At 39.5% G+C, this 14,508-nt stretch overlaps 1 long non-coding RNA gene across 2 annotated transcripts; it reads right to left on the reverse strand.

The window, feature by feature from the left end:
• Positions 1-532: 532 nt before the first annotated feature.
• Positions 533-2,494, reverse strand: LOC122027265. 2 transcript variants are annotated; one of them, XR_006124336.1, is made up of 4 exons: positions 2,344-2,494; positions 1,755-1,888; positions 1,086-1,274; positions 533-626 (listed from the first exon to the last, which is right to left on the reverse strand). It is a non-coding gene; the product is annotated as an uncharacterized LOC122027265 (long non-coding RNA). The 2 variants fall into 2 exon arrangements; XR_006124335.1 differs by lacking the exon at positions 533-626 and having other exon boundaries at positions 1,077-1,274.
• Positions 2,495-14,508: the final 12,014 nt, after the last annotated feature.

Consider the following 14,508-nt stretch of genomic DNA (forward strand, 5'->3'; position numbering starts at 1 on the left):
GGGCAAGGCAGCCGCAATCTTTCGAAAGAGAGCCTGAAAAGATTGAGGAAGCAATTAGTAACCGCAGTCCTTGAAAAATCAGAAATATTCAGATAAATAAATAAGAAGCCATTGGATTTGATGGAAAAATTGATCCACAAACTTATTCTCAGCCATGAGAATAAAATATTGAAGCCCGAGTTAATAATAGTGTATATGTTAAGTCCATATAAATCCTATTCATTAGCTAACTTCCCTTGCTAGCCTTGTGAGACTAAATTAGCATGCCATTGTTAAGCATTTTGTCAGGAATTGAACATAATTAGGCACGTAAAGATGACATATGTTTGCTTTCAGTGCATCTGTCTAACAAGTATAACATCATTAGTTTAATGATCTTTGGGCCAAGTCATTGGTGCACCTAAAGGAGATGTTGGCAGTACAAGTATTTGTCTGTTTCAGCTGTGATCAGGCATATATGCATTGGTAATTTGAAAAGCATAAACATGAAGTGATTTTGAAGCATAATACGTTCTCGTCATGGTATGATAGCTGCCTTTATATTGAAGCCAACTTTTGCGCTTGTTTTGATAAACATGACACCGAGCTCTTGCGCTTTACCTTCTCCTTCTTCTATGGAGACTTGCCTATTAATAACAATAAAAAGAACAATGCAATGAGTCAGTTCCCATCCTCAAGGATAGACTTGGAAAAAGAAGCTGACATGAGATGATAAGAAACATTTATAGTGACTGATGGTATTTTTGATGACTTGTTGGTGACCACTTTGGAGCATTAGTGCTGAATTCAAGCAGAGCTTATTCACTTGAGAGGGCAACACACTTGTAATATATAGGTATAATGGGCAACCGGCATTCATCCATGTGGGATTAATGAGTAAAACTCATTTCATTCTAAAATGACTAGTCACTCTATGAGGGATACACTTTCAATATAGAAGGTCATAGTGATCTATAAACTCAAGTAATAGAACATAATTACATGCTACTCAAGCAATTGACCAATTAAATGAATAAGATAAAAATTTGTCAATTGAAAATGAAAAAAAAATCATCAAGTTCTTTTTTAACCATTGGTGGGCTTACATTCTCTATATGAACTTCACCAACTTTCACAATCTCAATCCTCTACATATGCAAGAACTGAACAAGGAAGGAGAAACATGAGGTAACAATATTTGAATACTAGTAAGACCTTTCAGATTTAATTAAACATGCAACTTAGAGTTCCTGGTAATTGCTACAAGATGAATGGAATGATCGCATCACTTGGGCCTGCAAGTTCGAATCGAAAACTCAGAATTCAATCACATGGATATCCAGGATGCATCCATAAAGGAAACTGTAAGAGTAAGAAAACTATAACATCGAGTAAAACCAATTTGAAACTGATTTATCACGATCAACCTCCTAAATTACACTCAAAACATACTAACATAAAGAGTTGCACATTGTGCTTTTACCCAACCTGCTTCTAAGAAACCATGTTTTTATTTGTAACGGAAGCAAAGAAGCATGAAAGGTAAAATGCAACTTAAGAAGGTTATACAAATAAGAACCTGGTGAATGTAATCCACCTTGCAGCAGCACACTAATACTAGAGAAATGGAAAAACCTTGATTAACTTTCACAAGGATTTCTGGCTTGCAAATTGTTAGTCAAGCTATTCTGTAGCAGCTAGGCCTTCTTTTTCTACTTTCATTTCGTGCAAACCTAATCCAACTACCGTGCTAGTTCATCATTCTAGGTATCTACCATATAACTGGTTTATGTCGCAGAGATTGTGGACCAAACCGTCAAGAAAGCTCCTCTTCCGGATTATCCTGAGGGCATCTGATCATCTCTAGTATGTTCACAACTTCAACCATATCTGGCCTGGTAGATGGCACCTGAGAGGTGAAGTTCAATATAGTGATCTATATTTAGAGGAATAAAACAAAACATGAACTATGTTATGTCTAAGAACAAATCGTGCAAGTAGACCGTCCAAACACATTCAAGGAGATTTCCACTTAATATGATTTCTACTGAGAATTGCTTGGTATGGTATTTCTCAGTATTGAGGAGAACATCATGTGCCCAAATGAGTATGACACCTGTGCACAGCATGCATGACCTACACAAACCATGTGATGAGTTGTAACTTCGGTACTATGATTTTTTTTTACCCCAATTGCATACTAAAGTTCAAACAACACATTAACGCATGTGCAATGAATCTTGGAGAACAAGAACTTGTAGAGAGGAGTTTTCTTCTCAGAGTAGAGTTTTTGGAATCTAGGGAGTGTTTTAGATGACGTTTTGTTTCTATTGTTCCAAGTGTAGACGTCTCTCAGAAGCATACCGTCGAACACCTTCTCCGCGTCGGCGATGCTGCCGCACTTGAAGTAGAGATTGATGAGCGAGTTGGTGGCGGCGACGTCCATGGGTAGATTCTTCTTGAAGATGAGAGCTTGGATCTGCCTTCCCTGGTCCAGCGCGCTGAGATTCGTGGAGAGCGAGAGCGCATTTGAGAGGGTGAACTCGTCGGGGTCGAGGGCGGAGGTCTGGAACCATTTGAAGAGGTGAAGAGCTTCCAGCGGGCGACCGTCGAGGGCGAGGCCGGAGATGATGGCGCTGAGGCAGTGAGGATCGCGGAGGGTGACGTTGGAGACTGGGCATGCTTTGGCTAATTGAGCTGCTCGGGAAGGGAAGTGAAGGCGGCTCGAGAGGTGGGAACTTACACTGACGGCGTCTCGGGAAAGGGAAGTGCCAGCCTTGGGCTTCGCTTTTCTGGTCTCCTCCGTGACGAGATGTCGAGATCCTCGAAAAAAAGAAGATCGAAAACTTAGAATTTGATGAAGAGGGAGAGAGGAAAGAGGGCAGCGGTGAGGTTCCTGCAAACTTAGAATTTAGAAATAAAAGGTACGATTTGATCGTCTTGATCAGTGGAACTTCGTATCACCTTTCCCTCTAGTCGTCTTCATCTTGCCTCCCTCCGTCACTACTACTCTGAAACCCTAGAAAACAAGACCAACTCGTCACCTCTCCTTTCTCGTTCCTCTTCTTACCCAAAGGGAGGAGGTGGAGGAGATGCGTCGTGAGTCAATCCTGATCAGGAGAGGAAGAGGCGTCAATCTAAGAAGGGAAAGAGGAAGATGAAGCTGAGAGAGATGGTTGGACTGCCTGCGGCGAGGAGGAAAGTGGTGGCGGCGTCGTGACGGTATACGGTGAACGGCGCGATATAGGTTTAGGTTTAGAGGGAAGAGAGAAGTGTTGCAAATTTCGGCTAAGTATTGGTGGAAAAATATATTATTTTATTTTATCATAGACACCGGTTTTAAAAACTGCTATTAAAATCGATGTCTATTAATGAAAAAATGGCGCTCATAGACATCGGCTTAAAAAATCGATGTCTATGAGCGAAAATCTGGGCTTATAGACACCGGTTTTTGAAAAAATCGGTGTAAAATACTCAAAGACATCGGTTTTTGCTTAAAACTGTTGTTGTTCCACTGATGTCTATGCGGGTTTTTCTTGTAGTGAAACCTAATCCTTAACCGTATCCTTAACTCACCGATTAGTGTCGTGTCCTCAAGATTTACCGAGGTGACCTAGTGACAAGGGTAAACCATGACAGGACTTCTAAGGATCCTTATTTACTCTGGTACTTGACGATAGCCACTTTAGCTTCCGGCAATTGCATGATAAAGGACAGCGAGTGTTGGATAAAGCGTGACACATCAATACCACCACAACGAAACCGACCTCCTAGAGCTCCTCATAACCAAGACACTTTGACTCACCAACTCTCGACTTTTCTCCCCGACTTTTCTTTCCTAGATTATTCACAACCATTGGTAGTCTAGCTAACCCTTAGTGAACGATTGCTAGTGCTTATAACCAGTTCCTATGGGATCGATATTTTTATTACTGACAATGAAACTGTGCACTTGCAGTTGTATAACACCGACCGATGCAAACATTGTGGATCCTTTGACCAAGGTTTTGGCACAGAGAAAGCATGATGGTCACACTAGTTTAATGGGTATTAGATATCTCAGTGATTGACACTAGTGCAAGTGGGAGATTGTTAGTATTTGCCCTAGTACCAATTATGAGATGATTGTAAAGAGCTCATATATGTATCATATTTCATTAATAATAAAAGGCAGTGTTAGTTATTATATTTATTTTAGTTCAGTGCCGATTGAATAAGTATAATAATGCTCTTGGTTAGAAGGTTCTTATCTACCGCATATCAATTGGTTGAATTGATAGTGAGATATTGTAGATATACATAGAACACTACTCTTAACTATTCCTAGTCAAGCATTAATATAAAAGGACAATATTAATGCGTTGAGACTAGCATGTAGGTTGACGGATGACTTAATCTCACAAGTCATGGATATGAGATATCAGGTTGACACATGTGTATATATTAGAGAATATATACTGAATGACCCGCCATGAGAATGTTTCATGGATCATTATATAAGTGTCATAAACATTCTCTTGTGAATATTAGTATGAATAGTCCTTAGATCTGAAATCACTATGGTTTTCTACATAAGGAGTTGTGTACTTTGGTATCGACAAACATCACCTGTAACAAGGTGGACAATAAAGTCGATCATTGGGTATGCAATAAATTATGTAGAGGGATGTGAGTGATGTAGATGAGATCTATCCCTTCCATATGATGGAAGCGATATCTGTGGGCCCCTTGATTAGTAGGACACAAGAAAGCATGATCATGCTCAAATGAGTCAATATGAGATATTGAGATTATTTGATTAACTGTATCAACTTAGAGATCTAGAAATACAAAGGTTAACAAGAGGATGACACAGTCTATGCGTCATTGATCAATCTAGATATCAAGAATAGAGGGATCAAGTCAAACAAGATAATAGTCACGGGCAGGTTAGGATGGATCTCGACTTTCTCGTCACTTGGGTAGCAATGATGCCTTACTAGATGCTACTCATTGCTTTTGTATCTGAATGTTGATTTGGACACATTGTCAACGTTACGAGAACCTATTGGGTCACACACAAAGAATAAATAGATTTAGAGAATGATTCATAGGATGAATCATTGGATTAAGTCTAATCCGAATTAGACTTATTGTGTTAGACTCAATTAGATTTAATTATTGGATTAAGTCCAATTCAAACTATACTCAAGGAGTCAATTCAAATTAATGAAATGGTAATTCATTGAATTTGAAATTGTATGAGATTAATTGAGTAAGACTCGATTAAATTAGACTTAAGTTAGACTAAAGTGAATTATACTTGAGTTAGACTCAAGTGAATTATACTTGAGTTAGACTCAAGTGAATTAGACTTGAGTTAGACTCAAGTGAGGATTATTGGAGATTAATTCATTAAATTTTTTAAATTCAATGAGTCATTCAATTTTCCAAATTGAATTCAAATTGAAGAGTTTCAAGTGTGCTCCTTAATGGAGAGTGAATGCTCATTAAGGCTCATTAATTAAATTAATGCTCATTAAATGTTTTCATTGGATGAAACTACGTAAGTAATTTTTCCCTCATTTTTTTTAGTACTTCATTCTCCTTCCTCTTCTCTTCTCTTACCCGAAACCCTAGTTGGAGATTGGTAGGCCGGCTAGAAGGGGGGTTGGGTAGACGACACCCCCAAATCGAATGCTTCCTACGTATTTATTAGTTGCACAAGCGGAAATACAATAATACAAACATAAATACAAATACAAATATAAACAAAAAAGAAATGCAAACTGCTAACACGTTTGTTTACATGGTTCGGAGATAACTTGCTCCTACTCCATGGCTGGCCGTAAGGTGGACGATCCCTCAATCCGTCGGAGGATTAGTCCCTGGAAGCTCCGGCTAGCTCAAACCTCCTTATGGGTGGAGAAACCTCACCACAACACTCACCAAGAACACTTGGACACAAGAGAAACCTTGAGCACTTAGTGTCTACTAATTAGGTTTTAACCAACTCTAATTTCGTCACTTTGGCCGGCCATCCCAAGATCTATTATACAGAGCTTGAGAAATCAGCAAGGCTGATTTTACCATTACCAGTTGACTGGTCCTTGCACCAGTCGACTAGTGCCAGCCTAACGACACGCCAACGGCTCTTTACTAGTCGACTGGTCCTTGCACCAGTCGACTGGTGCCTTGCTGTTTGGGCACATAAGCTCTCTGTGCTCACCACCAGTAGACTGGTCCCAATACCAATCGACTGGTACAACCCTAAACGTAGGGTTTCCCATCCCGAGTACATTTCTCTAGCGCTCGGACCCTCATGACTCACTTGACTCTTCGTTGCAGCTTTGATCTCTTGCCTTCAAGCCTATTTCCTTTGGCTCTCGTCCCTCGGATGCATTCAATCCCACGGCTCCTCCCTAATGCCATCCTTCACGTATGCCTCGAAGTCGCTTCCCTCAGCACTTGTCCTTGCTGCCTTGTCTATGGTCCCTCGGATGCTCCATCCTTCACAGGACCGGAAACCATCAAGCTGAGTCATATATGTATCCTGCAAACCTGCACACTCACATAGAAATATCAAATAATGAGGATAATCCTAACTTAAACCCTTTGCCTAAATACCAAAACACATGGTCACACGGCCCATTGGGATTGCTCCAACAATCTCTCCATTTTTGATGTTTGGCAAGACGTTTAAGTTAAGGAAAACATAATAGCAAATAAACATGCTAACAATGAATAGACTTACGTTGCCAAGGCTACACACTTGGACTTACACCGCCGAATGGACTTACGTTGCCAAGTCTACACACTTGGTCTTACAGCACCGAAACAAAATACAAACATGCATTAGAACCTATCACAAGGCTCCCTTTACACCTAAGCTCTCCAAAGAGAAAGTATTTTACCACAAGGCTATTTAAGAACCTATCACAAGGCTCCCCCTAAGCAAAGGCACTAAAGGTTTTCCCAACTAAACCTTACTTCTCCCCCTTTGCTTAACATCCAAAAAGCTTTCCAACAATATCCCAATTATTGAAAATTTATCACCTAAATTGACCCTAAACTCATGTATTTATCCCCCATGTATCTCATACATCTGAACGAGTTGACATGGTCATGAACAGTGCTGAAAAATAATATCCGACTAGTATCAGTTGACTGCCCCTTGGTACCAGTCGACTGCCCCTATTGAAATCAACACAAAGAATGCTTCTGTGTTCGAAATCTACTGTTACTAGTCGACTGGTAGTGGCACCAGACAATTTCCCTCATCAAAATGAGCTTACAGAGACATTCTGTTCTAAAAATACTGTTACCAGTCGACTGATATCTGTACGAGTCGATTGGTACCCTATTTTTGAAAAAATCAACCTTTTCAGACCAACTTCAGAAATGTACCTGAAATTCCACAGACCTCCAAAAATTCCCAAATTTTGTGGAGAGGTCTCTTTTACTAGTGTCAACTTGGGAAAAGTACATTACAACTTGTATCTATCACCAATCATAAGATTGACATAAAATCCATAACTAGCTAAATGGTTCAATTGAACCTTGATCTAAAGTTCTAGTTTTTGCTTCCTCTTGATGTATTTTCCCATACCAACAAATAATGCATCCTTAGCATTGGTTTATATGACATCTATACATCCAAACCAATTATCATGCTATATGACCCTAAATGTCATATTTCTTCCATGAAACACAAGCTATGCATGCCAAATCCCTAAGTTTGAGACTCAAGTCCGTATCCAAACAATTTGGCACACTCCATGGCTCCTCTAGACTCACAAGTAGTACCCACCTGAGATCCATTTACCATGGGTCCCACATTGACTCTTTGAGCTCTCCCTAGAGCCCTTAGCCTTAGCCACCTCCCTAGGTGACTCATCCACAATCGCTAGGCCACATCGGTGCACCTCCGGTGACACTTGGCCTACAACACTAACCTTCTTAACCTTGGAAAATTTGTACTTGGTTAATTTAACCTTACCTTTAAATGGCTTTCTCTTGCCATTTAGTGGCTTCTCCTTGCTATATTCATATGCAACCCTAACATAAGACTTTTCCTTAGTATTGGAGACATTAGATCGGTATCCCAAACCTGATCTATTGTTGTTGGGTCTTTGGCTACCCAACACCATATCTAAACCCTTAGATCCAATAGTGAATCTCTTAAGGAATTTCTCCAAATTATCAAGCTTTGACTTCAAAGCTTGATTTTCCCTTTTTAGGTTCCTAAACCTAGAGTCAACATGTCCACCTTGGACATTCCTAGACCTACCCTTCTTAGGCATATGTCTTCCCTTCTTGGGATTAATACCTTGGTTCTCCTTAGGTCTACCATTTCTAGGTTTATCATGCACGGGTTTCCTAGGGTTTTGATCTATATTAACCCTATTCCTATCATGATATCTAAAACCAAAATTTTGCATGGGCATACAATGATAATCAAAATCATTTCTCCTAGCATGCATGGGAACATAAGAATTTGAATTTGACTTTGAATTACGATTCAAATTAGGTATACCTCCCTTACCCTTGATGCTCCCCCTTGACTTGAGCTCCTCTTCTTCTTCTCCCATTTCTTTAAATATGCAAGCTTCTTGATTTCTCCCTTCTTTGGGCATTTTGTGTGGTAGTGTTGTTGGAACTTTTGAGCCGCAAAAATATCTTTTTGCATTGCGGAAACCCCGAAGTTCTTAGCCACTGGATCCGTGCGAAGACAAAATTTTCATGTACATAGTTTTTCTACTCTAGATCTACTTTAGATCTACATGATAAGGAGTATACCTTTGAAGCGAAGCCCTTCGCAAATCCCGCTCATCCAAGGTCCTTCGGATCTCAAGTGTGTTCAAGCGTACACACCTCTAGTAGTATCCACACGAACAAGAAGTGATTCTCAAACCACTCTAGATGGAGAAAAGAGCACCACAAGTGTGCTAGCACTCCCAAGGGCTCTCGGATGGGATTGGAAGAAGAAAGGAGAAAAGAAGAAGAGGGAATAAATCTCATACACTTCTTTAAAACCCTCTATGTGACTTTCACTTACCCTTTCTTCTTGGATTAAACTCACTCACCTTCACCTTTCTTGCTTGGGACTCTCGGCCAAGATAAGATAGGGAACAAGGAAGAGCTAAGGAGGAATAAGACATTCATCACACCCAAATCAATGCCAATGAATCTCTTATTCATTTTGGCTGGCCACACATGGAATGCCAAGGGTCTTTGGCTCTTGGCATTCCATGCCTCTTGCTCTCCCTTGATGATGTGGCAAGGATGTATTGGTTAGTCATGCCATGTAGAATGAGTCAAACTTCATCAAGTGGGTTTTGGTCAAGTCAAACTTGATGTTTCAACTTCCCATTTGGTCAAGTCAAAATTGACCAGTTCTCTTCCTTGTTGAGTTAAATCCAACCTTTAATTCAAGTCAATTTCAATTTAATGAATCTCAATTCATTAATATAAATTGACTCAATGAATCAACTTTAAATTAGACTCATTCAACAATTGAATCTAATTGAGACTAACTCAACAAGTCTAATTTGAATTAATCCTAATCCAATCTTTGGTGCATCACATGAACCTAAATCAATTGGTTCATCATATGAACCTAATCTCCATCCACTTGTTCTTTGGGTGTGACCCAATAGGTTCTTACAACGTTGGCAATGTTTCTAAACCTATTCAGAAACATAAGCAATGAGCGGCATCTAGTAATACATCATTGCTACCCAAGTTACAAGAATGTTGAGATCCAGCATAACCTTTGTGACTACTATTTGTGACTCTCACAATATGTGGCAATGCCCTTCTATCCTTGACATCTAGATTGATCAAATGAGGCATAGACCGTGTCATCCTCTAATCAATCTATATCTTGAACTCCAAGTAGACTCACTCCAATCAAATGAGCTCAATATCTCATAATGACTCATTTGGGCATGGCCATACACTTAGTGGTCTCACTCTATCAAGAATCATAATGTCACTCCCATCATATAGGAGGGGCAGATCACATCTACATCACTCACATCCCTCCGCATAATTTGTTACATACCTAGTAATCACCTTTATAGTCCACCCAGTTACAGGTGACGTTTGACGAAGCCAAAGTATGCAACTCCTTATGTAGTCATACTAATAATCACATGAGAAAGTATATGACACTCATATAACGATCCATGATACTTTCTCATGGAGGGTCATTCAGTATACATTCTCCAATGCATACCCATGTGTCAACTTGATATCTCTATATCCATGACTTGTGAGATCAAGTCATCGAGTTGACCTACATGCTAGTCTCATCGCATTAACATTGTCCCTGAATGTTAATGCTTGACTAGGAATGATTAAGAGTAGTGTTCTCTATATCATCTCACTATCAATTCAACCAATCGATTGATATAGATAAGAACCTTCTAATCAAGGACGCTATTATACTTAGTTATTTGGCACCAATACAAGTAAGTATAATAACCATAAAGAAATGCCTTTATAAGTATATAGGAATATGATACATCGAGTCCATACAACAATCATCATATGATTGACTCTAGGGTTCTAACTAACAAGTGTCCCATTTCTCCACACGTGAAGCTTCTAATGTGCTTCTTCTCCTTCTTCTTCCTATAACTCAAATTAGATTCTAAAGAAATTGAATAGAGTTTAGGAGATACCTCTTTCTTACGCATAGGACATCTACTCTTGTAGTGTCCCTTTTCATTGAACCCGAAGCACACAATGTGGTCTTTTGACTTCACTTCAGTGAAGATGCTCACTAGGTTGGTTTCTAAGACTTCTTCTTCTTCTTCTTCTTCATCTTCTTCACTTGTCTTGGAATCTTCTTCAATTCTTGAGGATGTAGATGATACTTCCTCATCCTCCTCCTCTTTAGATGTTGAGCATGGATCAACTTCCGGTTGCTCCATCTCCTCTCCTTGAGCAATTGGACCCATTTCCTTCGGCTCTTCTTCTTCTTCTTGTGTAGACATAGGTTCTTCCTATGGAACCTTCTTTATCTTGCGCCACAAATTGTGGGCGTTCTCGTATTCGCCTACACAACTCATCACATTAGAAGGCAACATATCTATTAAAATTAATATTACCTTATCATTTACCTTTGATCGTGCGGTTTGCTCCTCTGTCCAATATCGTGGTCGGAGCTTCTTCCCTTCCTTGTCCTTCAGAACTTCGTGCGACTCCTTGATCACCATCGTGGTGTCCCAATACATATCGAAGAAGACCTCCATCTTCATCATCCAATATGTGATGTACCATATGTTAGTTAGAGCCCTAGAGCCAATCAATTGATGATTGTTGTATGGACTCATTGTATCATATTCTTGTATATAAATAAAGGCATTTGTTTTGGTTATTATACTTACTTGTATTGGTGCCAAATAATTATGTATAATAGCATCCTTGAGTAAAGCGTTCTTACCTATATCAATCAGTTAGTTGAACCGATAGTGAGATGATATAGGGAACACTACTCTTAATCATTCCTAGTCGAGTATTAACATTCAGGGACAATGTTAATGCGATGAGACTAGCATGTAGGTCAACTAGATGACTTGATCTCACAAGTCATGGATATGGAGATATCAAGTTCACACATGAGTATGCATTGGAGATTGTATACTGAATGACCCGCCATGAGAAAGTATCATGGATCGTTATATGAGTGGCATATACTTTCTCATGTGGCTATTAGTATGACTACTAGTCCTTGAACCTGAAATCACCATGGTTCCCTACATAAGGAGTTATATACTTTGGCTTCGTCAAACGTCACCCGTAACTGGGTGGACTATAAAAGTGATGTGGAGGGATGTGAGTGATGTAGATGAGATCTATCCCTCCTATATGACAGGAGAGACATCGATATTCTTGATAAAGTGAGACCACTAAGTGCATGGCCATGCCCAAATGAGTCAATATAAGATATTGAGCTCATTTGGTCGAGTGAGTCTACTTGGAGTTCAAGATTTAGATTGATTAGAGGATGACACGGTCTATGCCTCATATTGATCAATCTAGATGTCTTGGATAGAAGGACACTTGTCATATATTGTGAGGAGTCACAATTAGTAATCACAAGGTGATGTTAGATCTCAACATTCTTGTAACTTGGGTAGTAATGATGTGTTGCTAGATACCGCTCATTACTTATGCTTCTAAATGAGTTTAGGAGCATTGTCAATGTTACAAGAACCTATAGGGTCACACACAAAGGGCAATTAGATGGATATTAGGATCATTTGATGAACCTAAAGGATTAAGTTCATGTGATGAACCAAATTGGATTAAGAGTAATCCAAGTTAGGCTAATTGAATTGGACTCAATTTGGTTTATGTTTTAAGTGAGTCTAATTTGGACTTAGACTCATTTAATTAATTTAATTCAATGAATAGAGATTCATTAAATTAAAATTGACTTGAACCAATGGTTAGATTAGATCAACCAAGAGAGACAAGTGGTCAAGTTTGACTTGACTTGAGAGGAAGATGAAGGGTCAAGTTTGACTCTACCATTTACCACCTCATTGGTGAGTTGACATTATGTGGGCCAATGGTGATGCTCCACATCATCAATGTTACTTCATGGTGTGCCACCTCATGAGGGAGATCAAGAGTTTTTGACTCTTGAAATTCCATGGAGTATATAAACCTTTTCAAAGGTGGTCGGCCACTTAAGTGTAGTTACAACCTTGAATTGATTTTTCATTCAAGTCATCTTCTTCCTCAAGCTCTTCTCTTCTCTCCCTCTCCTCCCTTGGATGAACCCTAAAAGGTGCTAGCACAACTTTTTTTTGGTCTCTCCATCTCTTGCTTTTGTGGATACACATAGAGGAGTGACTATTTTGACACTCTCGAGATCCGGCGACGAACCTTGGACGAGCGGGATTGCGAAGGGCTTCACATCAAGGGTAAACTCTTCTCCTTTGTAGATCTAGTGTAGATCTAGGCTTTAGTAAACTCGTACATGAAATTTTATTGATAAACTTCGCACGGATCTGGTGGCATGGGAGATTCGGGGTTTCCGCAACACAAAAAGGTGATTTTTGCGGGCCAAAAACCCCAACAGTGGTATCAGAGCCACGTGCGAAGTCTTATACGAGTTTAATTTGTATTTTTATGAAAAATAGAAGATCTGCAAGTTTCTGTGAATTTTTCTAATTTTATAGTTTTTATGGGTAATTTTCTCGTAGAAGCGAAGCACAAGTGTTTAGACACTTGTAGGCTTCGACTACCGAGAAAATTTTTCCGAAACGGCAAGGTTTCACCCCAAAACGTTTTGGGACAGCGGGATAAGGCGCTGTAGGATCGCTAAGGAACACTCGCGATGGTTATATCACGGGTAGGGGTACTGCCCCTAACCCCGCAAGGGGATTCGTTCCGCGATTGCGCCCGAAAATCGCTAATCGGGACCACCAGGAATTCTTTACTCATAAAAATTGTAAAATAGTATTAAAATTACAGAAAATTATGAAAATTACATAATTTAGAATTATGTATAATTTTTGATGGTCATGGCCCAAAAAGACCCAATTTGATTGGAATATTTGTGTTGTAATTCATAATACGACCTACGTGCCGTCATGTGATTGTGCGTGTTGTATTTGATTCGCGACCTGCGCGTCGTGCCTTCCTTCATTTATATTCTTGTTGTAGATAGTTTAGACTCGAATGTAACTTGAGTTTCACCCTTTTGTAATGTACAAAATGAGCCGGTGGATGGTCCACTCGAGACGGAGCTACGAGGAGGGCGCGAGCAACACAAGGTGGTCAAACGGAGGAGCTTGAAGATGTTGTTGACCCTAGGTTGACCATCCAATCTTCTCATTGGCATGAGAAGATCGTAGTAGGGCCATGACTAATCATAAATAGTATAATTAATTGCTTGTGTGTGTGTATTTGATGCATGCTAGTAAAGTAGTTAATTAGCGCCTCGACGATTAGATTAGATCTAAATCGCGTACATGATGTGCCCTAACGATTTGGATTAGATCTAAATCGCGTATATGATACACCTCGTCGATTAGATTAGATCTCAACCGCATTAACTCGAAATGCCTACCATGCCATGATACCCATCACTACCTCGATCGCATGTTGTTGTTGAATCTGCCAAAGCAGAGCAACACATACTATCTTTGTAGGGTGCGGAGGGACAATCTTGGTCCCGCCTATCAACGCATGGGTGAGTACAACTCAATTAGATTGAGTAACTAGTTAACTCAATTGGATCGAGTTTAACTATAGGCATTTTCCAATGGTTGGTATATAGGTCACAATCACGTTTATATTAACTCTTGGGCGTATTAGCTAAATCTAACTAGAGTTTTAATATAAATGTGGATCTTGATCCTATAAACAAGAGTTGCATAGAGATGTAATTGGTAAATTAGTTACCTACCGATCATACTAAATTAGTTACATGAATTATAGAGTTCAGTGGGAGCATCATTTAGTTAAAGGCCTAATTAAATGATTAATAGAATATGATATTTATTTATTTTTCTGCATTTTTCTGTT

Source organism: Zingiber officinale, chromosome 10A (assembly GCF_018446385.1).
Source record: "Zingiber officinale cultivar Zhangliang chromosome 10A, Zo_v1.1, whole genome shotgun sequence".
In the NCBI taxonomy this organism is placed as follows: Eukaryota; Viridiplantae; Streptophyta; class Magnoliopsida; order Zingiberales; family Zingiberaceae; genus Zingiber; species Zingiber officinale.